The sequence below is a fragment of the Anopheles darlingi genome, chromosome 3 (genome assembly GCF_943734745.1).
Source record: "Anopheles darlingi chromosome 3, idAnoDarlMG_H_01, whole genome shotgun sequence".
Lineage (NCBI taxonomy): Eukaryota > Metazoa > Arthropoda > Insecta > Diptera > Culicidae > Anopheles > Anopheles darlingi.
Window position 1 is genome coordinate 10813967 of NC_064875.1, and position 26946 is coordinate 10840912.

At 49.8% G+C, this 26946-nt stretch overlaps 1 protein-coding gene across 3 annotated transcripts in view; it reads left to right on the forward strand.

Annotated features, from left to right (window-relative positions):
- Nucleotides 1–26946, forward strand: part of LOC125956941 (protein amalgam-like) — a 70087-nt gene that overhangs the window by 28961 nt on the left and 14180 nt on the right. The window lies entirely within an intron of this gene.

The window sequence follows — 26946 nt, forward strand, 5'->3', positions numbered from 1 at the left end:
CCTCGCCATACGCTTGCTATACTGGCCGCAACGTCGATCGGGAACGAAGGGAACGGTAAGGGAAATCATCATGTTGAGTTGGTCCCCCGGGACGGGACGCGGAGTACCGGGACTGTGTAGAGGAGACCCTCTACAATAATGTTCCAATTTTCTCGGACAATAAAAAGCTCATTTCACCGAATTGTTCTGCGCCTCGCGGACCACCACCGCCACCCCCACCACCACCACCAGCAGCAGCAGCAGCAGCAACAGCAGCGGCGGTACGTCGATTACCTTCGTTCGCTGGCGATACCCCCAAGGATCGGTAGCCTCGGATCCAATATTACGGGCAAACCCCGTCCCCGGGATCCCGAGGCTGGAGACTTTCCAACCCAGCGAGGTGACCTTTTTCTGTGTTTGTGTGTGTGTGTGTAGTGGGCTCTTCACTTTTCAAACTGTTTGGCAGATCCTGGTGCGCGTACGAAACGTGAGAAAGGTTGCGAATGACGACGATATGCCCGCACACGGCACTCATGTATACGCTCGATAATGAATAATTAATCGTCGCTCCGCCGGTTTGGAAGCAGAGAGACCTGGCCTCTCTCTCTCTCCCTTGACTCCCGGGAGTCATTCTGTCCCTGTGGTGAAGTGGTTGGAGGAACAATAAATCGCCCACTTATAGCCCTGAAGTCAAACTCTTCGCCCTTCGCGGGGAGACCTCGCATTGATGGTGATGATGCCACGGTGCCTCCGACGGTTCGTGTTCACTGATCAATTATTCATTTTGTAATTTATTTCGCAAAACAAACAAAACTGATGATGAATCCTCAAATTAACTCGATTGAGCCACTGCCAGTGATCCAGTGATGCCGTTTTTTTTTTTAAAGCGGACATATTTAATATCAGAAACCCTCACGGTCGGTCGGATCGAATCCCAAAATCACTGTCACACTAGACCATGGCCTGCTACTAAAGCCCTTCTCCCTTCTCTAACTTCATGATACGTGACAGCTGGAAGCCCGAAACGAAGAAGTCATCGATCCATTAAATCTTTTTTATTTACTTACTCCCGGTCGCAGCATCCCGGTCACGGATGCTGGCCGTCTCCCAGGGAGCGACGAGCGACTTAATTGAGAAGACAAAGTGGCTTCGGTATTGATCTTTTATTACCGTCTCGTTGTACCTTGATAATCCTTGGGACGCGCCGACCCACGGCACTCCTGCTGTCGTCGTCGGTGATGACGACAACGACGGCGACCTTCTGATTCAATTATCTTGCCGAATGGATATGGATTACCGGTAAAGCTTGACGTATCACCTTGGTCTACAGACCGCGAAACCCCGCACAGCATACCGAACCATGGGTTACATTTCCGTCGAGCGGATTGGAGATTTAGCGGGAAAATGATGCCACAAAATGACGGCGGCATTGAGTGGCCACTGTAGCAGCGTCGAACGGTCCCCCGCCACGGACTGGTGTTGTTCTTTTTCGATAAATTTGAAACAAAACCTTGCCCGGGACGACCGGTTCCGGTCGATCCACGTCCTATCGATTCCTAGACCGGCGTAAAGGTGGTTCTCTCGGTGGGATGCGCGGTGGATTTGGTGGTTTTGTGCGGCATTACTACATGCAAGGGAAGCATTCGATGACATGACTGCGGATAGCTATAAAATCTGTTACAAGAAGATATAGATACTTCTCCGAACACATAGCTCGACATACAGCTTGGCTTCCTTGGCCTGGATGCGGCAGCTGGCTTCGGAGTAGTAAATAACAATCACGGTTCTTTGCTTTATGGGTTTTCGAAGAAATCTATTCATGTCTTTCATTGACTCATGGAAATCGCAAAAATTCCAGTTCTGTGTTTCGCTAAATTTTCCATTGAAAATGTTATCCCGAATCCAAAATGGTCACAACATATTCCGCTTATTGGTGTCTTGTAGTACTGGATAATTAGACCTGTAAATATTTTAAAATATGTTTTTCTCAAAACCCAAATTATTCTAAAAACAAAGTAAACTGCTGATTGCATTCTCAACATCGAAATTTCATTCTGTTAAACAACTGCCTACTCGATTGTGATAATCGTTACAAACCAACTAACCAAACTAAACCTACACCGTTGTCGCATGGCATGTAGTTCTAAAGTTATAAACAATTATAAACCATTTTATGGCATTTGTTTCTGCAGCCTCATACATTGTATCATATATTTTTGAAATCAAGAAAAAAGCAACTGTATGGTTCACTAATTTTCGTTTCAATTTCAGTATCGTTTCAATTTAATCCCCTTTTTTGAGAGGTTATGCAGTCTGATATCTGACTGCCTGTTTCTAAAGGCCCAGTCCTATCATGCTGTAACCGTTGTACTCATTGTATTTCTACCAAAAAAAAAAGAAACTTCCCAAAAACTCTATAAAACAAACCAACCAGGAAGTGTATGATTTCGCCATCGGCCGTAGCCTCGTATCTCTCGGTAACATCCAACACACAGAAGGAAGAAGAAGAAAAAAAACAACACCGATACACACACACACACACGCGCACAAACTGTACATAACATCCATGTTCCGTGCCGCCAACGGGACCGACCGACGACGAACCAGGATGCAGAACAAAAAGGGAAGGCCCCAAAATCAAACGATGTGTTAAATGACCTCACCTCTCCTCGTCCCTGTGCCCCTTCCCCGGGGGGGTGGAGCTTTACCTCGCCTGTTGGCATACCATTTCCGGGCCGTGTACTGTGTGTTTGTGACCAGCGCAGCTAGAATAGAAGCTAGGCGTGGGGTGGTGGTAGCGCTATTTTGCGTTGTTTCTTTGTTCCACTGAATGGCCGGTCAATTGCCGTGGACCGGTGCCCGCGAAGTGGGGTTGTTTTGGGAACTAGAGGCTCCCAGCGCTCCCGTTTGCCGTTGACCCACACTCGGCGGACCGAATGAATAAAGCACCAAAGTGTAGCGACGATGGCGTAGTCAACTAACAACAACAACAGCAATATGTCGCCTAATCTCTAATTGAAATGAATAAAAAAGGAAGCAAATACGCCTGGGTTCTGTGAGCCGGCGGTGAACCGGAAGGCGCCTGGGCCAGACACCAACACCAACAAAAAGAAGCAAAACAATATGGTGATTATCACCCGAGCGGATCCTTCGACACACCGACACACACACACACACACACGTGCACGGGCGCCAGGTTACCAAGGGATCGGCAAACCTGTGTCGCACCGGTGGGGCCAGGTCGGTCAATGGAGGGAAAATTGCGTTTCCGTCATCGCATCGCCTGGCGCACTGATCGTTATCGACAGCCATTTTTTTTTTGCTTTTGCTTTTGCTTTCGGGAAGGCACGTGGTCCCTTTTGCGGTCGTCAGGTGTGAGCCCCACATCCCGGCATCCCCGCGTCGGTACATATCACCTTTCCCCGCCTGCTCCAGTCCTCGCAGGTCGCAGCGTCGGGTGCAGCGCCAGCCGGGAGCAAGGGACCCGTTTTGCGTAATATTTTATCTAAATTAAACCAATATTTAGAACGCCCGGTTCCTTAACGAGGGTCAATCATGAACGCGGCACACACACACACACACATACACACTCGCGCCAAGTCCGGTCACGGACGGACACGGAACCTGCGTGGAACTTGCGACAAGATGGACCTGAGCTTAGGTCGCGCTCTTCGTGACGGCGAATCATAACCGCGTGCTACGCACACCCTAGAATGGGCTGACTCCCAGTAATAATGCAACGGCCACACAGCGTTGACAGCGGCCACACAGCAAGGGTCGAACTGGACTTTAATGAAACTCAGTCCGGGGACTCACCGGGGACCGGGGTAGCACAATCTCTGATGGAGCAGCTCGTCAAAAAATCCATTAAATTCCTGGACACTTCCAAACGACCGACAACGACGACGGTTCCGGGTGTTCGAGAGTATCACACGCTTCCCAAATCCCCTCTTTCCAAGGTGACTTCCATACCGAAGGGAGAGAAAAAACACCTGTGTCCGGATCCCTCGTGCTCCCGTATCTACGATCCTTTCTCGAAAGTCATACATTTAAATAGAGGTACCAAGTGACCTCTTTTTCATTACCGCGCTCGCTACTCGTACACCTGTTACGTCCCACGTCCCTGGTCTGGAACTCCATTGAAAGGAGGAAAGGAAATGGCCCAAAAATGGACTCGGGATCTGGGAGCCGCCACCCAGGTATTCCTATGACCTGACAGGCTTCACTCAACCGTGAACTCATTTCATGGCCTACGCTGCTTTGATGCAGTAGCTCTGCTCGAGCAGTACGTCCGAGATTCGCCCGACTCCTCTCCGTTGGTGGTGTCAGAGTAGGCGCGTCCTCGGCTCTCGGTGTTCTGAAGGTGTTGTACCCGAGCCCGAGCATATCCCGGGGCCTGGCATGACAACTTCTGGTACATTATTTAGCAGTTCTTGCGCTCGCGGATGAGCAAACCGCCCACACACACACACACACATGAAGAGCGAGCGACTCTGGATTGCTTTTTGGAAGGCAGAGAGAGGTTGGAGGGTGTACCATGGCGGTGGTTGGTGGTGGCCTTGGGAATGCGAATCCGAGCGAATCGCTCAAATGGTGCCAACAAAAGCGTGCGCCCAACGAGAAGTAGCCACGCACGGGTAGGGTACGGTAGGTGTGCGACATAAAGAAACATGTTTCCCGCTGTCACATTCCGATACCACCCCGAGCGCGTTGCTTGTCAACCATGCATGACACACTGGCCGGACCCCCCCTCCTCATCCGGCTCTGACACACACACACACACCCCGCCGCCGCCGCCGCATTCACTCGCACTCACCGACATCATCCCAAACATTCGTTTTGCCAGCTTGTTTTGCCAAACGGACAATGTGTCAACGAGACAAAAAAACGTTGGGACCGTTGTGTTGGGTCGATTCCCTGGGACCGAGGATGATGTTGGCGAGAGAGAGAGAGAGAGAGAGATAAAGAGAGAGAAAAGCCTTACCATATTCTACGGCGGACAAGATGAATGGAATCGGTAGGTGTTTGTACTTAACGCGATACGGTCAACAAATGGTCATCATCATGGTGCTGGTTAGCTATCCGAGAATGTATGTATGTATGTGTGTGTGTCCGGTATGCAGTAGTGTGTGTGTGTGTGTGGGTGTATGTGTGCCAGGAGACCATGGAACTGTCCGAGCATTTGCGGCTACCAGGCGTACAGTAGTACTTCGGTAGATGCTGTACCAGTGTTGAGGGGTTTTTGTTTTGCCATAACCGTCCCGGCCCATCCTGCCGTATGTAATCGTTGGCAGCATCTGTTGCAGCACTAACAGCAGTAGCAGCAGCAGCAGCAGCAGCAGCTGGAGTGACCATATTTTACCAAACCACCACCCAACAGCAGCAGGAGCAGCAGCAGCAGACACTGGCAGTGACAGTGACGATAACGATGGCCAACGATCCTGCTGATATGGATCCTGCAGGGAGGCGACACCGCCTCACTAACGCTTCCGTTTGAGGGTGATGATGATGATGATGATGATGGATCTCTGCTCCCTGAACGAACACACACACACACACATACGAAGTGGACACACGGTGCTGGTGGGCTCTGTGGTTATGTGAAAAAGATTTACTTCGCTCGATGCCATTTGGAAAGCGAAAAATAATCGAATCAATACCACCACACACCCAAAGCGTGATCCCTACTGGCTAACAATCGAGTATGCATCGTAATCTCTCTCTGCGTGACAGCTTCAGCTTGTGATCAGTTCGTTCGTGAGCTCATTAGTGAGTTTGGTGAGAGAGCTCACTTTGAAGTTCACGGTTGTCACGGTTCAAGGAGAAAGTGTGCCATGGACCCTGGCTGTCCACCATTATTTTCTTCACCATTTCTGGACGGGAAGGCCGGCCACGGATGGCCGGCATTAAATGGAATTAATGCGGAATTTATGACAGATTCGCGGCATAAATTAAACCAAAGAGCATCAAAAAATGGAAATGGAGACACAGACAGGAACAGCAGCCAGGAATTCGATTTCGTTCCCATCTGACCTACGCTACGGAACACACATTTCCTTCCCAGAGAGAGAGAAAACCTTTTGTTCTATTGTGCCACCAACGGGAATCGGTATTTTGGGGTTGGGGGCCGTTTATCATGAAATAAAAATTAATATCCACACACACACGAAACGGCATGCCATTCCTGCGATCACGGACCGGGGGATGTGAGTGTTTCTGTTCAATTCGGCTGCTGCTGCTGGTATCGCGCCACTTGATAGCGTGCTCGCGCAACAATAAACGATAACAATTACATATTTCATCAACATTTTTCGGCGCCATCAAAAATGCTTTTCAATTCCCGATCGCACCAGTCGCCGGACCAGCACCGGCCTGGCCTCGAAAATAATGTTACAATTTGAAATGCAGCTCACAGCGTGAACCGGCGAGACCTCCTGGTGTGTGTGTGTGTGTGCATGCGAAACGGACGAGAGCGTGGAAGGAAAAATAACGTTAAATGAATTTACGATCCGGCCATATTTGTCCAGTCCTAGCGGCATACCAGCAGTGGGAACAACAACAACAAGATGAGCCGGGTGGAAAAAATGCGAGGAAAAGGAGAAACCCCTCCCGGCCACACGGAACCGCAACCGCGAGTACGGAAAAGCGGTATCATTTTCCGACGCCAAGGCACCAAGGGTATCATCAACCGGGCGCCTCCATCGTGGACAATAATTTGATTTTTTATGCTACCCACGTCAGGGTGGGTGGTGGCCAGCGGATGGTGCTGGCGATCGAAATTGGAGTCGCACCTCCCGGGGTTGCTTACGAGGCGGATCGAGAGGCGATACTTCCTACCTCTCCTTGACGTCCTCTCCCGGCCACCGATTCCAAACCTACCCCCGAAAAACCCCGGGATAACGATCGAATCAACGATGAATAAAATCTAATTTAAATAAAAGAGGATCCCCCTCGTTACGGGCAGTGGACTCCGACCGCTCCGATGGCGAAAATCCATCCGCAAAATATAATAAAACTCTCCGCTCTGGGATGGAATGGAATGACGATGGAGCGCAAGGGGAGACGACGAGAAGCCACAGGGATAGAGAGAGAGAGAGAGAGAGAGAGATCTTGACGGAAAGGCACCCGGAAAAGCACCGGCAGCTCTCGCCTATGACCTCGCATCGGGCCAATCGATTGGCACGGAAGCCTTCCCGGAGAATGATGGATCTCCCGGAAGGGTGGATGGGAGGATGGTGAAGCTCGTCAAATTTATGATCGAACCAAAATGGTCAGGGGAACGATTTCCGTGGCTCGCGAGCCACGAGGAAAATGGTTCCGGGATCTCAGCGGGGCAGGCGGGCGAACTGCTGGCGCTGTGAATTACACCATAAACCGGTGATGCGCTGGCCGGTGCTTTGATGGAGCCTTGACCACCTCTCACAACCGCTCACCTCATCGCACACACACACACACACACACATGGGCAATAGACAGGCAGGCAGGGTGGTCCAGAGGAAGACAACACTGGGAAAGGGGTCCTGGAAGCCGGGAAACGGAATCTCTTGCGAACGATGCTCCGTGTTAATGGTCCGGCTGGGAACCGAAGTCAACCAGAAGCGAAATGATTCCGATGCGAAAACGATGGACCAGCACCAGCACCAGCATCACCAGCGTCGCACACACACACCGTTAAACCGAAGTTCGATTCGTTCGATGATTTCAAATTGTTCGAGTTGTCTGATACTTGAAACCCATTCGCGCACCACTCACTCGCTATCCGTTTCGATCTCTCCTGCTGGTGGCCCGTGGGGACTGGAGGAAGGAAGGGGGGGGCTCACCATTTTCCTCGGAAAAACCCCGGATCGTAAGGAGTGCATTTTACGCGATATTGATTTTCGGTTTTCACAATTATTGAAAGTGTCAACGCATTCGGGTTGGCGCCCCCCTCTCGGGAGCGATTTACCCCCACCCCCACCCACCTCCTCCTGCTCTCCTTGATGATGGTTGATGCACAAACCCGGGGTGAGGGTGCCACAGACTGGCAAACATCGTTAGAAGCGAGCAAAACGATGCGAAAGCGAAAACAGAACAGCAGAAAACCGCCGATCGCCCGGATCCAGGGCTGCTGAACATGCTGCGGATGCTGATGCTGAGTTGGCACACAGAACACACACACACTGGTGTCTTTCCTTCCCCGCCCTCTCCCGCCATGCCTTTGCACAAACATCCAACACAATCCACTCGTTCTGCTACCGCCGGCGAGCGAACGAACGAACACAGTGCGCTCGGTAAGTGCAATCCATTCCGATAATAACTTCCTGGCAGGCCGCAGCAACGAGAAAAGAGCTCATTGTGTGTCTGTGTGTCTGTGTGTGTGACTATGGGCTGGTGTCGTTCTTCCCAGGTCCATCAGCCATCCGAGCGGAGGTAGCAACGGAGCCAGCAAAGTAGCTGGCTGGATGGAAGTTGAATGACACACCAGCACCAAGCACTGGCCCTGAAGAAGGTCTCTGCAGTAGCAGCATGGCAGCAGCATCAACGAAAACATTTAAGAAGAATGCGAGCACCGAACACCGAAGATGCGAGGCGAACGATAAAAACCGAGCGACGCGGAGGTGGCGTGTGGGGCCAGGGCTGGAATGGGAATGGAATGGGAGAATTTTCACAGGATGGGAAGCGCTGAATGCCTTCAGCACCGAGCGCGTCTATGCTAACATAATTCCTTGGGCCCTTTCCCTTCGCCTTTTTGCTCGAATTTCCCTCGCAACGAGACAGAGAGCGACAGAGAGAGACAGAGAGCGAGAGAAAGAGAGGCCAAGAAAGAGCGAGAGAGAGTGGTCGGAGTGGCGCGCATAAGTGCTCGTTACTGATAGCGAGCGGCACCCGCACTGTGTGCAGCATAATGGATAAAACACTTCTACCGGTGGACCCCTGCCGGTCGACGATGGTGGTGGCTGAGGTGGTGGTGGCTGAGGCGATAAAGACCTAGACCGGCGGTGCCTTTGTTACTGCTGCGAAGGGCAGGGCAGAGGGGCAGTGGTGCTTCGATGCATCCTCACCAGAAGCAGCAGAATGTAGAGCATCCTACGTACTACGATGCAGAAAAGAAGGATTCATTGTCTCTTTCGCTCTCTCTCTCTCTCTTTCTCTTTCGCTCGACTGATTTGAATACTCCTCTGCCTCCTGTCTGTTTTTTTCCCTTCATTGGAAGAAGGTTATCATCCGCTTACGGGAAAGGGGTCTCAGTTGTTCCCGGGAAAATATGAAGTGCAGCGATTTAGGTACTTGAAGCACAGAGAGAAATTCGTGGATTTCCATTCTAAACCGTGGTATAAGTAACTGATATTCGGGGAGCAGAGTAGGCTTCTCCTTCCAGTTTGAAGAATTGATTTAGACAGATTTTAAGTGACGCCCCAAGTGTGCTACATAATAACACATTTTAAGACTAACGTCTCAGTTAACGTGTCATGCAACGTTGTAATCCTGGCCCTGGCTTAACCTGGAAAAGACACGCGGGAAAATCCCCTCTTTTCATTCCATTCAGACCGACAGAGAAAACGAGAGAGTGAGAAGACACAGTTGCATCTCACCTCACAGCTCACTTGGTCACAAATTACACTGACAGTGGCAGCCATCGTTACACCGCTACAGCCCAATGCCCCTTTGCTGGGACACGTGCCGTGTGCCTTCAGACATTGTACCTCATGTTGACAGTTTCCTCGGCGAGACTGTAACCGGCGAATGCAGCAACATCCTGCCGCAGCATTGCTAAGCCCTTAGACACACACACCTCGGTCGCGTACAACTCGGGCACAATGTAGCAGCAACTCACTGTAGGGCTCACTTGGTTGAACTCCAGCTCCAGCCAGCCAGCTCCCGAAATGGGAGCTGGAACTGGATTTTACTCAAGCCGGAATGTGGACACTTCGGTGCAACAAATGAACAGCATAAAAGGGTGGGATCGAGGTAGGGCCCGTTGTTCCATTCTCGGGGAAAATTAATTGCCCAGATTGCTCAGACACGCGCGGGCGCGCGTCTGGAAGAAGAAGGACAGGACTCACTGGCGACGAACACCGAGAGGAGTGTAATTCCGGCTGTGATATGTACGGTCCACAGTAGCTACTCCGTCATGTTTTTGACTGCTGTTGCAATGTTCTTTTCATTTTTCTCTGTTCTGTTGTTGTTTTGCTTTTTGTTGTTTGCTCTCCTCCCCCCGGGTGGAAAGCCCAGGGAAAACAATGGCACGCCGGTGCCTGACATGCTAACAAGTAATTTCAGAAATCGCTTCCAATTAAGCCAACGGAAGCGTGGCAAGCGGCACTATTTCACTATTCAACGAAGACAAACGGGGAGAGCCAGGACATGAGTTTCCGGGGGGAAGGGATACTCACTGTTCACTCACAGTAATACCTCAGATGGTTTTCTGACGAACTTTAGCCAACCCGGGACTGGGGAGTAATTCAGGGTTTGAATTTCGAGAATGCAGACGGAACATGTGAATCCAAAGCAACGTGTTGCATGAGATGAAACCAGGGGCCAGGGACAACAAGTATAATTAAAATGCGCTCAACTTAATGAATAACGGGAAAAGCTGATGTTGTATCTAATGAAATGTATTGCGAGGAAATGCTCGTACCAGAATTGGTCATGATATACGGCGTTGGGCTTGTTGTGTAAGCATACATGTAGCTGTGTTTTGTTTATCTTATTACATCGGGGATAAAATAGTGTTTGGCTTGGAATGCCGGTGTGTTACCAAACTTTTAACAGTGTTCTCTCTTGGAATTTCCTGGAAAGAAAACCATTCTCACTAATCCTCAGAGTGGAATACTGAATCCTCATTATTAAAATGGATTCGTTTTGTGGAGATTTTCTGTAGACCTGTCCAGTGATTTGAGATTTTTACATGCAATCTATATATATAAAAATCTCGTGTCACATTTTTTTGTGTCCAAACTCCTCCGAAACGGCTGAACCGATTCGAACCAAACTTTGTGTGTATCTTCTGTAGGTATCAGAATCGGATGTAAACTATATTTCATTCCCATTACTTAAGTTATTCAAAAAATAGAAAAAATATTTTCCGTAACTTTCTGTTAACCTTTGATTTGATATTTTTCTTAGATTTTTCATGCAAAAAAACTAATACTCTCACATTTTCATAGCCCTAGCTCAAACAGTTATTTTTTAATGATTTTTTGAAAATCCACTAAATCACCGAACAGTAGTTGCAATACTGAGCGCCAGGGAGCGTTGACAGCGCGAATTAATTTAATTGATGAGAAATTTATCCTAGAAGGCTTAGCTAAAACCGGTTTAAGCATACTGGGGCAATATGCACAAATCGAATTTTCGAAATTTCATCAAAGATAAAAAAATTATGTATAAAAATTCAAAATGTGCACACACACATTACTAACACCTCATTAACATTTCCATGAGGGCTTTTACGCGGGGTCCTAACTCCAGGTGGTAGCATTAGGAGCTCAACACAGTTATGGGAGAAATGAGCCGTTATGGGATGTATGTTCCGAAGAGGGATACCGGCCGATCCGGGGTGTAAAAGGGCAGGATATTTGCGAATAAAGGGCAATCTGAACAGAAAATTCCTCTTTTCGGTTAAATTCTTTGCGACGCCAAAAGTCTTCTAAAAACGAGGTGACTCCCTTCCGAAGGCATAGCACCCAAATCTCAAAGAAAAGAAACCTGTGTTCGAGCCCCCCCCCCCCCCCAAGGCGAGGGGCAACTAAAGGCGACGGTATTGCATTCGAAACGAATCGTCCCCGTTACTCCGTACGCAGCAAAGCTGCCGATCCTTGGCGCACAAAACAGAAGCGTTTCAGTATTAAATGCTGATGATAGTTTAGTAATTCTCCTCGCTGGCCAATCCATGGAATTCAAAAATAAGCTCAGAACCATGGTTGGTGTTCATGTAACCAATGTAAAATCCTCAGCAAATATTAACAACAATCATCACACACAAAGCAACAACTCAAAAAACATCTATTTTAAATAACCATCCTCTTTTAAGCGTAGCGACGCACGCTGGGTCATGCTAGTCCTATATATAATTTAAACTGTAGCAAGTAAAGATCTCAAGAGAGATAGCATAAAAAGCATGTCGGAATCATGACAGCGCAAAGGATGCAAGTAAAAACAGTAAAAATATAATCTCATCCAATCTGAAGCGTTGTTTTTGCATTTAATTTTAGAGTTGTAGTGCAACAATTCTAGGGTCTTGTAACAAATAATGGGCCATTGAAGTTTCTTCCATAGCTGTACCGAGAAAAGGCACAAATTTTAATCTACATATTCCGAAATATCTGTTGATTAAAATAAGATTAGCATTAAGATAGAAATTGATAAACCGTCCTTCTAAACTCCTTCTTAAAAACACTACCAATAAGAATGGCGCAAGCATGTCTTGCTTAAATCAATTCTTAATTAATTAAATGAACTCTAGCATAAAAATGATCAATTTTAACCTTCATTTAACATCCAACAGTGGCAATCAACTGGAAGCGATCGTTTGAAGCAACGCTTCCGACATACCGAAATAACGATAATACCAATCCAGCATTTACATCGTTGCTAAGCAAATGGCAGCAAATCGAGAATCGAAGCCTACCTCAACCCAAGATTTGACTAGCCCACGAAACGCTTAGCTTATTAGCTTCCCCGCCAAAATCCAATCATTAACCCTCCCCCCACTCGGTGGCCACTGCCTACCAGCGAAAACCAAACCAAAGAGCTGGATTAGAACGAATTCCATCACGTTTGATTACGCCACATTAACATGACCTCCGACGGTTTCTCTTTTCTCTCTCTCACTCTGTCGGGCTGATAAGGTTATCAGGAAGGTTCTGTTGCCCAAATCAAAGCTAAAACCCCACCATGCCACACCATATTAATCAATCAATAGTCTGCTGCTGCTGCTGCTGCTGCTACGGCGTTCGCCGCTGCGTGTGAGCCGCCCATTGGCTTAGCGGGCAGCTTACTGTCGAGGCCACCATCGAGGAAACCGATACCGGCTACGGCGACCCGGGGTAGCGTCTTCGATTAGACGGAGACAAAGTCGAACCAGTCGAGGCCCTAATATCATGTCGCATTGCTCTACGTTCCGTTTCGTCACCAGTCCTGGGCCCCGGGTCCAAGCGTCCAGTGCTAAATTAATTAACCTACCAGGGAATCGGGTTTTCGGGGTTTCAGCGGGTTCGATTCGAGATTGTGAACATCCACTCCAATCGCCACTCCAGCTCCAGCTGGGCGTCCAGAAACACAAACGTAGACGCAATGATGTGCACAAAAAACAAAGCGAGAGAAAGAGAGAGAGAGAGAGAGAGAGAGAGAGAGAGAGAGAGAGCCTCACGGCGCTGCTACTACATGCAATGCAACAACGTGCCCATACACACGTGCCCCGGAATGGATCCGGAATGGACAGTGAATCCAGAGCTTACCAGGAACTGGCTGGCTAGCTGGCAGGAGTAGCAGCAAATTCTCTCCCGGCAAAAAAAAAACCGCTCCCGGTAGGAGCTCCATTCCCGAACTTTGATCGATTATCTGCCAAAAGCTGCTGTTTCACAGTTGTGCCATCACACGTACACACACACACAACCACACGTGCGCGCGTGTCTCTATGCGCCTTTGTGTGAGTATCGCACGTACAGCCCAAGGCCCCCTTGCAGTGGCCAGCAGGCAAAGGGAGGAGATAATTCCGAATAAAAAGCCGAAATACCGTTGCTACTGCTACTGCTACTGCTGCTAGCCAGGAACAGCACCCGGAGTGTCCACAGGAGTCCACGGTACGATGATTCGTCGACGATGGTGCCAGCGAGGGCCACAGCAGAGAGCACATAAGCCGCCAGGGATTTCCAATTTCCCATCGGTCATTTGAACTTCGACCAGGATTAGGGATTACAGTATCAAATCCTGACCCCCCCATGGCCCTGGCCCTGGCCCTGGGACCAACCTCGATCGCAATCGATGTTGCGTATTCATTTTGCATGTTTGGCCAGTTGCTCCCATTGCTCCCGTTGCTGCTGCTGGTGGAATACTTTTTCTGCTTCGATTCCCAAGCGATGAGAGACAGAGAGAGGGAGATCGAGGCGATTGGAATGTGGAAGCGATGGCATGTAACTGAACTGAAGGCCTCGAGGCCATGTCCAGGAAGTCTCGTTGGCGGGGCAGGGGAGGGTGACCGAGGAGATGAGCTTTACGGACTGTTCGTCGATTGTTCCTGATGCAGTGTTATCTAACAATCTGAAGTGCATCATCCGACAGCAGCAGCATCATCCTCATCCTCATCATCATCAACATCGCCGCAGTCCATGCAGATGATGATGATGATCAGTTCATAGACCGCTGGCTAGACTGGCCACTAGGACATGGCTACGACATTGGACAGGCGGGACTATAGCTCCCGGACTTCTCGTTCTCTCCTCGACTACCTTCAGGCGGAATCTCGGCGGAGTTTCGAACCCGAAACTTCCGTCCCCGGTGTCACTAGCGTGCGAACTTTCCTTCTCGTCGGAAACTCGTCGACTATCCGGTCCGAAGGGAACATTTCAGCGGCAATATTTCGATCCAGGGCTGCTAGCCAGGGGTCCGTGGAATGAAGGGATTCCCGTTTCCCCGCAAAAACCATCGCTACCGCCATCAACGGATGTATGAATGTCTCTTTGTGCCGCAAGCTAGTTACCAAACATGAGCGCCAAAGTTCCAAGTTCGTCCGATTACGTGTATGCGCCTCAGGTCCTTCCGTTCCGCTCTCCCTCCGTCCTGACAGTCCATCCACCCGGAGGTAGGACTGATGTTTACGAAGCGATCCAGGCAACAAGCACAAGCAGCTGCCACAGTTCTCGGGCATTTTACCTGGAACCCGGTGGCCAGAAACCAGTCACACAGTGGCGGTTTTGTGCCATGTGGTGGATTGTAAATTTTTAATCCAAACCCCTCGCATCACCACCACCACCTGCCTTCAAGGGGCCGCCATGACAGGGGCCAAACCACCTAAGCCCGGGCTGGCGCCAGCTGCCAGATCTGGCAGATCGGGACACCGAATCCAGCGCACATTCCAGCGCGGAACCCGGAATTAATGACACGGAAGTGAGTAAATAAATTTATTAACTTCATCATTTGGTTTCCCGGTGATAGACCGGAGAATGGATGCCACCGCCGCCGCATCCATTCCGGAGGGGGGGGGGGGGGGGCCAACAAAGGCTGACAAAGGTTTTCGAGCGAACACATTTCTGGAAGCTGCTTTTATTTCTGTTGTTGTGCTCTTTTCGCTCTGTGGCCACGGCCACAGGTAACCGGAGCCGGAATTGCGGAACCGAACACAGGGAAGCTAACAGTGTGGAAGGGGGTGGAGGGGATGAGAGGTCGTAATGGACAGGGGGTTTTACAAGCGGATCGTTAAAGTCACTGCAAATGGAGGCAGAAGAAGAAAAAAATACAGACAGGATCATCATCATCATCATCCTTTATTTGCCTTTATGTTTGCCGCTAACTCGGTATAAACACACCCACACACATACACACAGCTATGTTTAGCTCATGCGGAATTGTTATCACTGTGTACTGGTGGTGGATGAGCTTCGCCTTTCGAGAGATCTCTTTGTTTTTGCTGGCACAAAGTGTCTTATAAATGGGACAATTCAAGACCGCAAGTTTGCTTAGAATGAGGGGGTTCATTTCGGGATCATTTTGAACAGTGCTGTCAACATCGCCAGTACGCCAGGAGCATGTCATTTCTGTCGCTGACGTTATTTCGTTGTGCAGTTGTTTTTTTCTCATTTTCATCGTCGTTCTTCTTATAATTGAAACCGTAAACAGGAGCGCAGTCATAGTGAACTAAGACTAAACTTCGTCAAAACCCCAACAGAAAAAATCAATCTAGTGCACTGTTTACACACTACTTTGATTTTAAAAATATCAAAAACCTTCTATATCTCGACCATTGAAAGATTTGCAGTGAACGAGTTTCGAACTAGGACCTGCCAGTTGTTTACACAAGCGTACTTACCCACTAAACCATGAGCACTGACTTAGAGAGTGCGTTCGAAACGTATTCCTGTTCAAAACGTCGCTTCTTACCGTTCTGTTTATTTATTTTCTTCGAGGATAATGTTCATGAAAACTCAATCCGCTATCACATAACGGCCCATCGTTATGCGAAACGTTCGTCCTACTTCGTCACACCTCACGCGTTCAGTTTTGTTTTATTTTCTCACTTTCCCTTCCGCGCGAAAGCTAATATTGACAGGATAGCGCAGGCCTCGGGCCAACGGGCAAAGACACCGCGCATAATTGCTCGGCAGCGTCTCCCGAATCAGGGACACTTGGGAACCGGCCTCCGGGCAGCCGGAAGCACCGCGCGCGCAGTTAATGCTGTTTGTCCAAAGTCATCCGTCAGACAAACATCCGCCCACCCCGCCCCCGTGACCGTGCCCCGCGTGCTGGACACTCGCTCGCAGAATGATGGGCAAACAAATCAAACACCATCAATTCGCGGACCAGCCCGCCGCCTTTGCCGCGTGTCACTTCAAAGAGAAAGAGGAAGAAAAATAGAGAGAGAGACCGCGCGAGAGTGACCCAGAAACCCGCTTCTCGACAGCCGCCTCGTAGGATGGTCTTTGGGTCTTGGGTAAACACACGCTGCGCACAGGCACACGCGGTGGGCAACCCCGGGCGTGGTCTACTTAGTGGCCCAGCATCCCACGGCAATTGTCGCAGTCGTCGTCGTCATCATCGTCGTCGTCTTGACATCGCGCCGGCATCTAATTTATTTCGAACATGATTTATGGAAAAGGTACGCGGCGGCCCAATATAATGGCCTCTGCCGGTTTGCTACCCATCACCTCGCCTCCGTGGCGCTGCTTCCCCTTGGGCGGCCTATCCCTAAGAAAAGCGTCCCCAGATTCGCGTCGCCCGTGGTCCCCTTTGGCCCGATGAATCAACGCCGGTTAAATCATGATAATGGTTCACGTCGGGGCCGAGAACGCTACGCCCGGTACGATGAGATGCCGGTACGAGTTGATGATGAGCTTCCAGAAACTCAGCGCCGCTCCGGAGGAGGGTTGGCACAGCGAAAGAAAGCATCCTTCAAGACGGAAGCCAACACAATCTATCATTATTTGCCTTCGCGTACTCGCGGCAGTCTCCTTCCTCACTCGACGACGATGATGATCATGATGATGATGATGATGATGGAACGCTTCTTGCCGACCTACTCGCTTGTTATTGTCTGTTCAGGCTTGTGTTTATCATCAAAACCGGAGCAACGCCGCGAGGCACTATGGCTGAAGTAGCTACGCTACGGGATATTTTTTTATCCATCCGCGATCCTAAAGTGACGGATCCCGGGACGGGACGGGACATGATGGGGTATAAAAGGCAATGTCTTCCCCCACCCCGGGCGCACCCTGAAAGCCACTGAGCACAGGCCGACATTCGAACATTTTACATTAATTTACATTGTTATACAGATGCAGGTGCAAAAAAAAACCATATCATTAGACGCCATTTTCGTCGAGTCGAGTGGTGGTACTGCTACTTTGGACAGCACGCGCAGCAACGTCCACTGTTCGCCCCCAACTGTCACTCCTCCGGACGTATCGGCTTGCCGTAACAAAGCCCACTGCTCTTCAAAAGGCCATTAATTTCCTTCGTGTCATAAAACATACTGATCCTTCTCGCCCAAGGCCCCAGGAGATGGGGGAAGCTTCATCGAGGCTTCAGGCATTTTCAACATCATTAACGTCACCTGTACCATACCGGCGGGTGTGTGTGTGTGTGTGCGCGCCCCGCGGGTGTCTGAAACGTAAGACAAAATCCTTAATAAACCTTTCCTTGCCATCCCGTCAAGTAGCAGCGCCGTTCGTTGATTCCTCGCTGGCATACTTTCGTGTGCCATCGCGTTTGTTATTGTCGAGCAGCTCCAGCTGCCAGGACCATTACCACGACTACCTCAACAAAAGTGTTCACTTAATGATTGAGGCATCGGGTCCTCTAACAAGCAGCTCGTGAGTTCTGTTTTGCAAAAAAATAAACATCTAGCATAGAAATGAGACTGGATGCTGCTTGCATTGAGCTTACGCTGAAAATGAAGCTCCTTTCGAATTACTGGCCGCAAAACTCTAAGTCCTTTTCCAGGTCACAGTTTTAGAAAAACGGGATTTCTAATTGAAACTTTGCGTGCGACGCTACAATCAGTGGCCGTTAATTTCGTTCTCTCTCATTTACCGGACGCCATCGGGGGCCCATCCATCGCCCGCTCGTGGCCTACTTTTAACACCAAAACTGGCCCAAGCGGAGAAGAGCTGTGATCGATCGACCGCCCGCAAGCGGTCATCCCATCCTCAAAATGCTTGTTTTAATTGAAGATAAATGTTTGTTCGGCTTCAATTTATTTACAATCCCCGGTGCTTCGTTCTCACGTCACCTTTTCCCCTACCCAGGGAGCGAGTTAATGAGCGGATGAGCATAAAAAGGCTGAGCTGGGCCTGGCCAGGCCTGCCAGAATGAAAAATCCTCATCCAAAACCGCACATATCTTTACTGCTGCTGCTGCTACTGCTGCTGTTGTTGTTGCCCCATGACCATACCAAACGCGTCCGGGATTCCGGATCCGGATCCTTTTTTTTACGGCTAATCAACCCAAACCGACTGCGGCTCGGTTGGTCGGTCGGCACCCATCTGGCCAGTGGTTGTGTGCCTGTAACGCTCTACTCGCACACGCTATTACTACTACTACTACTACTGCTACTACTGCTACTATCACTGCTACTGCGCTCCACATCCGAGTGAATATTGCCTATAAAACTGGAAGGATGCCGCAATCTTGCCCGGTACCGGTGGTGGGTACCGGTTCGCAGTAGCATGTCTTGTTTGACACGCCCGTTGCCACAACCCACTGGCTCTCACCTGTGCTGCTGCTGCTGCTGCTGCTGCTACACAACGCAAAAGGACCACAACCACCGGAACCGTAGAGCGGCGAAGGCGCCTACACGAGAGTGAAATACTTTCCACCAAAAAGGATCCGCACTCCGTGGCTCTTTAATCCTGGAACGTAAGAAAACACCGCGAGAGGGGGGGGGGGGGGGGGGGAAACGAGAAAAATGCGACGGAACAGAAAAAAGTGAACAACAAATAATACTTCATTCGCTGCAGATGTTAACCACTAGGCCCCCCGAAAAAAGCAGCAGCAGCAGCAGCAGCAGAGAAGCAGCAAATACTTCGCCAGCCAGCCACCTGAAACCGTACTGCTGGCTGCTGAAAGCTCCTGCTACCCGCTCCTGCACCTCCTACTATTCCCTTCTTCTTGTCTCATCACTCGGCCAAGGATGCCGAGTGGCAGTGCCAGTGGCAGAAATTTGAAGAATGCCTACGCGCCGAAAGAAATGAGAATCACGTGTTGGGCAAATATTTACAAAATAAAAGGATTACATTTCACGCCCGGCAGCTGCGAGCTACGCCGCGCATCCCGGGGCTCACTATCGGCAGGAAATGATGCCTGCGAGGGCGGGAGAGAAAGCTGAGGAGGGTAGCAGAAGCGGAGATGACTTTGTGTTGGCTCATGTTTCACGACAGACGAGGCGGGTACCGGAAAGTCAGGGGTCCGTGGAGCCTGTTTTGGCTGTGTAACAAGCACGCCAACCACCGTGAACATTGAATTACTTAAGATACTCAGCATCTCTCTTTCTCTCTCACCTTGTGTGTGTGTATTTGTGGGGTGCAGATACCATGCCGCATCGTTCGTCTTTGCGCCGCGTCGTAATGGATGCTGCTGCTGCTGGTGGTGCTGCTACTTTGCTTTCCGAGTTGGAGCTCCGAACCCAACGAACCCGTTTCGTTGAATGAAACCTCCGTAGTGCGAGTGGGAGTTTAGTCCTCGCAGCGAGCACAACGTGGCGCGAGATGCGAAACCAGGCCCAGTGCCCCCCGCAGTAACCATTCTGACAATTCGCAGTACCGCGCTCAAGGACGCTGGCCACAATTTCCGATTTATTAACCTTCGACATTTGTACGATTTTGCAACCGGTTCCCGGTATCACTAATGGCCGCCGTTGCACTGTGTGGCTGGGTGGTGCGATGGTAATGGCGATGCTAATGCTTGCACCCCCCGTTCAACTCACTCCAACCGAACCAAACCGAACCGAAGCCGTAGTTTGTTTGTGAACGTGCGCGCTCGCTAAAGGAGAATCATGTTTCATGGACGGCGCCTGCCACTAATTAGGAAAGGTGCTTGGTTTGGTGGTGCAGCTGGCGAAAAGGGATTCGCGATCATTTTGGCCATCATTACAGATACCGCTACAGCGCTTGCTGCCGGCTACACTTTTACACTAATTACGTGATTCTGTTCTGGCCGCGTGAGAGCGTCCGTGTGATGCGTGGATGTGCATGACGCATGGGAAACATATATTTTCCACAAACATCCCTCGATACGGATGCCTCGTCAAGACCGTGCAAAACTTCAATTACATCGCTTTGCTGGGTGTACACTGCTCATAAATTACACATTTTGTGTTCGAGGAACCGCTCGAGGAATAAATCAAGACAGTTTGAGGCGCTAGACAAACTGATGGTTTTGGGAAGCGAGAACCCGAAAAACACAAACTAGTTTCAATTGCAGAAGAGACAAAGAACTCGAGACGTTCGTTTGAAATGAATTTTATTCTTGATTTCCAATGCTGATTTCTATTTAAAAAATCGTTCTCCAAACTCAGATTCTACATGCAACAACCAACGAACACCCGCTGAGCTTTGCATTATGCTCTTAGTTACAGCAATAGCATTGGCTAAGAAGAATTATCAAAACAAAATATAAAATGCTATAATTCCAATACTCTCAAACCTTTGACTTGTACGGATCGGAAAACTGGACTGAAAATTGCGTCCTATTATTCCATATATGCTCCGTACTCATTTATCGATGACAGAACTTTCTATAAACCCGAAAAAATTCTCCTCAAAGCTTGCAGCAAGTTTTATTTTCCATGGAACGGAATTATTTAATGTAAACTAAATTTATATTGGTTTTTAATCACCTTCTTACTCATATCTGCTCTACAAAAACACACTTTTTTTCTGAATTACAGACTGAACTGGTGGTTAGCCTATCATTAGTAGTTGCAACCTTGCAGCCATGTATCTATGCTAAAAATGATAAAAAAAAACAGTACTCTAACGATCAAATGTGTACGATCGATGTTTAATCATGCACTGTAGCTCGTAAAATACCAATACAATGGAATTGCGTTGCACTTTCCAATAGTCCAATAGCACCTGGGTAAGCTGCATCGATCCAGCCACTTTCATTAATGGAAGCGCCGGAACCCCGGAACCGGTTGACACCACACCATTTCCTTAATCTCACCACCGCGCTCCCCACCTCTCGTCTCCGTCGACTCGCAATTATCAGTCCGGGGGTTTTGTGTTTTTTTTCTCTCCACGTTTGCTGCAGCCTGAAGCTTGCTCATTAAACAATCGCAATCGCAGCGCAGCTGCTCCATTTTTATGCAGCATCTGCCATCACCGGGAACTCATTTGTATTTTCTGTCGGCCGGCATGTTTACCCCGCCCCGCTTTCGATTCGATTCCCGAGGCCGTCTTATCGCGCGAAAGGATGCAGGTGCGCCGCGGCACCGAAATCGAACCAGTTAATCGAAACTCCATTATAATGGGCTGGGGGTGGGAATAAATCTCATTATCCCGGCATCGCCCGGCCCCGTGGCCGGCGACAGTAACACGTGTGCACCAACACCACCGCTGGCGTGGAATAGCGAACGAGGTGTAATCACAAAGCTTCTCCCCGCCTCTATGGTTCGATTTGCACGCATATGTAATCGGTCACCGTTCGGACGGTCCCGGAATGGTCACTTTTACGGAGCATCGCGGGTTCGCACTTTGGCGCGGAAAATCTGTTTCCTGTGACCCCAATGCCGTCTGTGTGTCTGTGCGAGGAAACAACAACAACAACGACAATAAAAAACAGTCGCACGTTGAGCAAACAAAGAGCAATGGCGTAATAAAGATTTATTCATTATTGAATATCAATATTAATTTCAATATTTAATTAACCCACATCGGGTGCACATGAACGCAGCAGCTGCACTGCACCTGAACCGGCCGTCACACACACACACACGCGCACACACACACACACCTGCCGAACTGTCACGGAGCTTTCGGCACCGGAACAAATCAAACAGGGGGACAACGAGAACGAACGAAGCTGCGGAACCCCTTGGCAGGATCGCAAAACAAATATACCACCGTGCGAGCGGCCTACACTCTCTCCTTCCCTCTCTCTCTCTGTCCCTCTCTAGACGAGACTCTTCATTGTTGATGTACCGCATGCATGCAAGAGTCCACGGTGCCTCGATCAACGCGAGCGAAAATGAGTTCTAGCGCCTCGCACGTTTTGCATTATTCAATGGAGGCGCCCCAAAAAAACCAAATGCCCAATATACCACGACATTCCGACAAAAGGGACCGAAATGAAATAAAAAAGCAACAACCATATGCAACATAAAAAGGATGCTCCCGGCTAAACCCGCCCCCTCCAGTCAACACACACGCAGCGGACGCCGGTGTCGTTAGAGTGAAAAGTTATAACCATTCAAATTAACATTTAAATAATTCAAACACAACCAAATAGCGAGGGGAGGGTGGGGGGATCACATGCTTGGGTTGGTGCTGGTGCGCTTTGTTTGACCAGAAACACACAACAAAAGAAGAAGAAGACACACGTGTGTTTGGAGAGACGAATCGCAATCGAAGCAGCCATTTTGCCGTTTGCCGCTGTGCTCGCCGCGCCGGCCCGGTGTGTACTGTCAAAGTTTCTAGGTTAGGGCGCCTCCATGACAGTTCGTTTCCGTGCAAACAGTAGCAGCGGCGGCAGAAGTGGCCAAAATAGAAAACGATTCGCTTCTTGCGCCGTTTTTTCTTTTCTAGGTTAGGATTTGTTCGAACATTCGAGCAGTAGGACGTGAAGGGGATTCCTTTTTTCCGCTGCTGTCTCTCACTCACTTAGCAACAACGAATACTCAGCAACCCTTGGATTGATTGACGCCAATTTCCCGGAGTCGCGTGAAGCTGCAGCACAGTGCGCAGCGCCATCTTCGTTCCTTTGGAGGGGTTCTTCAACATAAGAAAATGCAACAAAGCGCAGCAGCAGCAACAGCAGCGCTTCATTTGCAGCGTGGCCCTTCCGCAAGGCCGTGATAATGGCCGACTTATTTATGGCACTTTGTGCTTGTGCTTTTGCTGTTCCGGGCCGCGCACGCTGTGTTGTGGCCGCTTCGATTCCACGGTACCACGGCACGAGTGGGAGGGTGAAATATTATGTTGTTCAAATTGATAGCACCGCGCTTAATGCATGCGGAAAGGTTTTTCAATTTATTTCACACCCCTCCACGTCCAAAGGCACGTGCTCCTTCGCCGATGATTTCGAGCGACCGGAAGTGCCGTTCGTGCCAGCCCTCAAGCCAGCCAGCCAGCCCACCCAGTCAGTCAGTGCGCCAGTTGAAGGACACGAGCTGGACACGCCACACGGCGCGTTTTGTTGGACCTACCTGACACCGAGTGAACCGAGAGAACCCGAGTGAGAATGCCGTGCAGTCAGCTGCGTAATTCGAGCCAGCCAGCCAGCCATTTTTGTTTTCCTCCCTCACTCCCCTAGAGCTCGGCGGGGGCAAATATCCCGGTTCAGAACTTTCGGCATTTGTTCGGCATACGTCCGGGGTCCATCAGGTTTTTGGCAGTCGGCACACTCGGCACGCTCTGACGTCCCACCGTCCCACCACCTGGATTTCCTTGATTTTCTTTCGTCCGTCGGTGCTGACCGGGAATACAATACCCGCCCCCGGAACACACAAAAACGGGTGAAAAGGATGCAAAAGGAAGGAAGGAAGGAAGGAAAGGGCGGTGGAAACTTTTCTTGTTTGCTAAACTTGATTTCCCTCTCCCCGGTCCCTCCACTTCCTGGCATCCTGGCATCGTTTAACCGGTGCCACGCCTTTGTTCCGAAATTATGGTCCCGTTCCGCATGTTTGCAGCTCCGAATCTGCATCAATGCATTCCCAGCTCGATGGAAAAAGCGCACTTTTCCGGGGGTTTTTTGTGTGCACGTTCTTCACCCCCCTTCCCCCTGGTTTTTGCACCTGACCTGGTTTCGTCAGTGTCGGAGAAGCCGGTTCCGGGGAACCGGGTTTGATTGCAAAACGGTTTGATTAACGGATGCTTAAGCGGATCGGGTCAATCCCGTTTCTTCTTCTGTTTCTTCTTCTGCTTTTTTGTTGTTTTCCCTCACCCACAAACCGAACCATTCGTGATCCGTGGTACGTGAGCTGAAAGCACCAGCAGCAGCAGCAGCAGCAGTTCTGTTATCACACACACCCACACGGCCGATAATCCCTTCACTTTAAAACCTCTCGGGCGTTCGATTGATTCCGGGGTATCTGGTCTGGAGTTCTCAGAGTCCGGTCCGAGGTCTGCTGACGTCCACAACTGTTGGGGATATTCGGTTCAAAATAAATAAAATTCGAACTCACAAAATTCGGATGTTGATGATCGCCTTTCAGAGTTTCAATATTTGTAATTGAAGCAAGCGAAGCACTTTTTGGGGTCTGAAGAGTCCATAGAAAAACGGTAATAGACACAGAGAGGGCCTCTGTGTGGTAGCAGTATCGATGCTAATTACAAACCCCCTTTTCCCCGAAGCACCACCGCATTGGCATGTCAATCCGATGGAGCAGAGCATTCACGCGCTAATAGCATTACCACCCCGCCTCGAAAAACAACCCCTACAGTCCGACATCAAGTAGCAGCCAGCAAAGGGCAAAACAAAGCGCGGTTCGCTGAGGTTCTGGCTGCTAGACTGACCCCCACCCCCTCCTCTCCCTGGCAACACTGGAAATTGAATCAAATTTCTGACATTTTCCACTATTTCTTATCACCTCACACCACCACCAACGAGCAAAGGCCACCGCACACTTTCCGGCCATCGATTGTTCTAACGGGGGGTGTATCCGGCGCCACTAGAACCACCAAGAAGGGGGAAAAAGCGTCAATATAAAGCGTGAAAACGTGGCGCACCGAACACGTGCGAAGTGAAACATTTAAAAAATGGCAAACACTACCACCACGAAATGGTGCACCGGCAGCCAACACGCAAACCTTCAGGGGCCAGTCAGGCTTCTAAAGACGGGGAAATGGAGAGCAGGAGGTCGATGAGACGAGGAAAGTTCGCGCGTGTGTGTGTGTGTGTGTATGCCATCGAGGTGGATGGACGCGCGACGGGGCGGGTCATTGAAATAGAAAATTGAATTTCATTTCAAATAGTTGCGCCACCGAGCCACGGCTTCACCGTTGTTTCGATGTTTTATGTTTTCGCGGGCACCACCCTCCGGTGGGCCAACCCCGCGGCGGGGGAGAGGAAATTCTAGTCGACTTTTTCCACCCAATGGTGATGGAAAGCTTCCGCTCTGGCTGGCTGGCTGGCTGGCTCGATATTATTTGATTGAAAAATTCGCTCTCCCTCCAATCGGAATTGACGGAAGAATTAACAACAGGCGACCTTCGGACGTCAGTTCGAATCGTTTGACGCTTAGGGTCAGGTCCGAGGCCGCCCCACCTCATCATCATCATCATCATCATCATCATCGCACCGCACTCCAGCACGTATTACAGCGAACAAAGGGGCCGAGACCTGCTCCTGGCACGGGGTCTCGCCACATAATCTCCAGCGTCAGAAGGTGAGTTCCACTCACACGGACCAAAGCCTCCTTTTCCAAGTGACACACACACACACACGCACGCACAGACACGCACAAACTATAGTTCGATGAAGCAACGCCGACTACGTTTTCCCGGCGATCTCCCCACCCGAAAATGGAAACTAAGTTAAACATCATCAACGTTCAAATATTGACAAACTCACGGTGGACACGGCACCCACCTGCATCAGGACTCCGCTGGCCAGACGCTGGCGACCAATCGACCGACCGGGACACACACACACACACGCACTACTGGGAACAACTCCACTTTTCCTTATTTGTTGAGCGGAACCGAAAACCTGATGCCAATTAACTGGACTGGTCGCGGTGTGCAGACGTGCAGAAGTCGTGGTTTCGCTTCGCTGTCTGACTTCGAAACACACACACACACACTCGGGACAATGGCAATGGCGGGCATGTGGCCACTTGCCACGCAGTAGTGGTATCGGAATTTTAACAAGCTCGCCACTGCGCGCTAGACTGGACCCGGTAGGTTCCAATTTTCATCAGCGCCAAAAACCGTGGGGCCGTGTTGGTCAGTAGTACCACCGAGGACCGAGTGGTACTCGGCGGCCACCGGACCAGCTGAAACATCATGAATGGATAGTGGATACGGGTAGAGTACTCTTCAGTATTCGCGCGCGCGCCGAGACCAAATTTCGGGCAAAATTGGTCCGATCTTCACATTTGCATTTGGCGCATTGTTTTCGACGGTTGATTAACTTTTGGGGGGGGGAATATATTGGTATCCAGGGATCATGATGAATGGTAGGAAAAAGTGCACGAATTGTTGCCATATTCCGGAACTGTTTCCGATTCCGTCAGATATCCAAAAAGAAGAGTTGTCCTCAAACTGTTGTACTAAAACTCAATTACTTAGTATCACCTATATTTCTGACAAACGTTAAACTTTCAAATCACGCTACGATTTGTTTAAACTGCCAATAAAAATCAATTTCCCGTACTCCGTCATCGAACATCGAACATCGAAATTGTGACGGTCGTATTGATATTGGAGCGTGCGTCGCGTGACTTCACCTCCTCCCGAGAACGGAATTCCATCATCAAACTCCCAAATTGGGTATTGACCGGCCAACCAGCCAGCCAGCCAGGATACGCCAAACCCAAATTGTCAACTATGGTGTCCATTCGGAACGGTTTTCCAGGAAAAGTTTCTACCCCGTGTTGCCGTGTCCTTGCTAAAT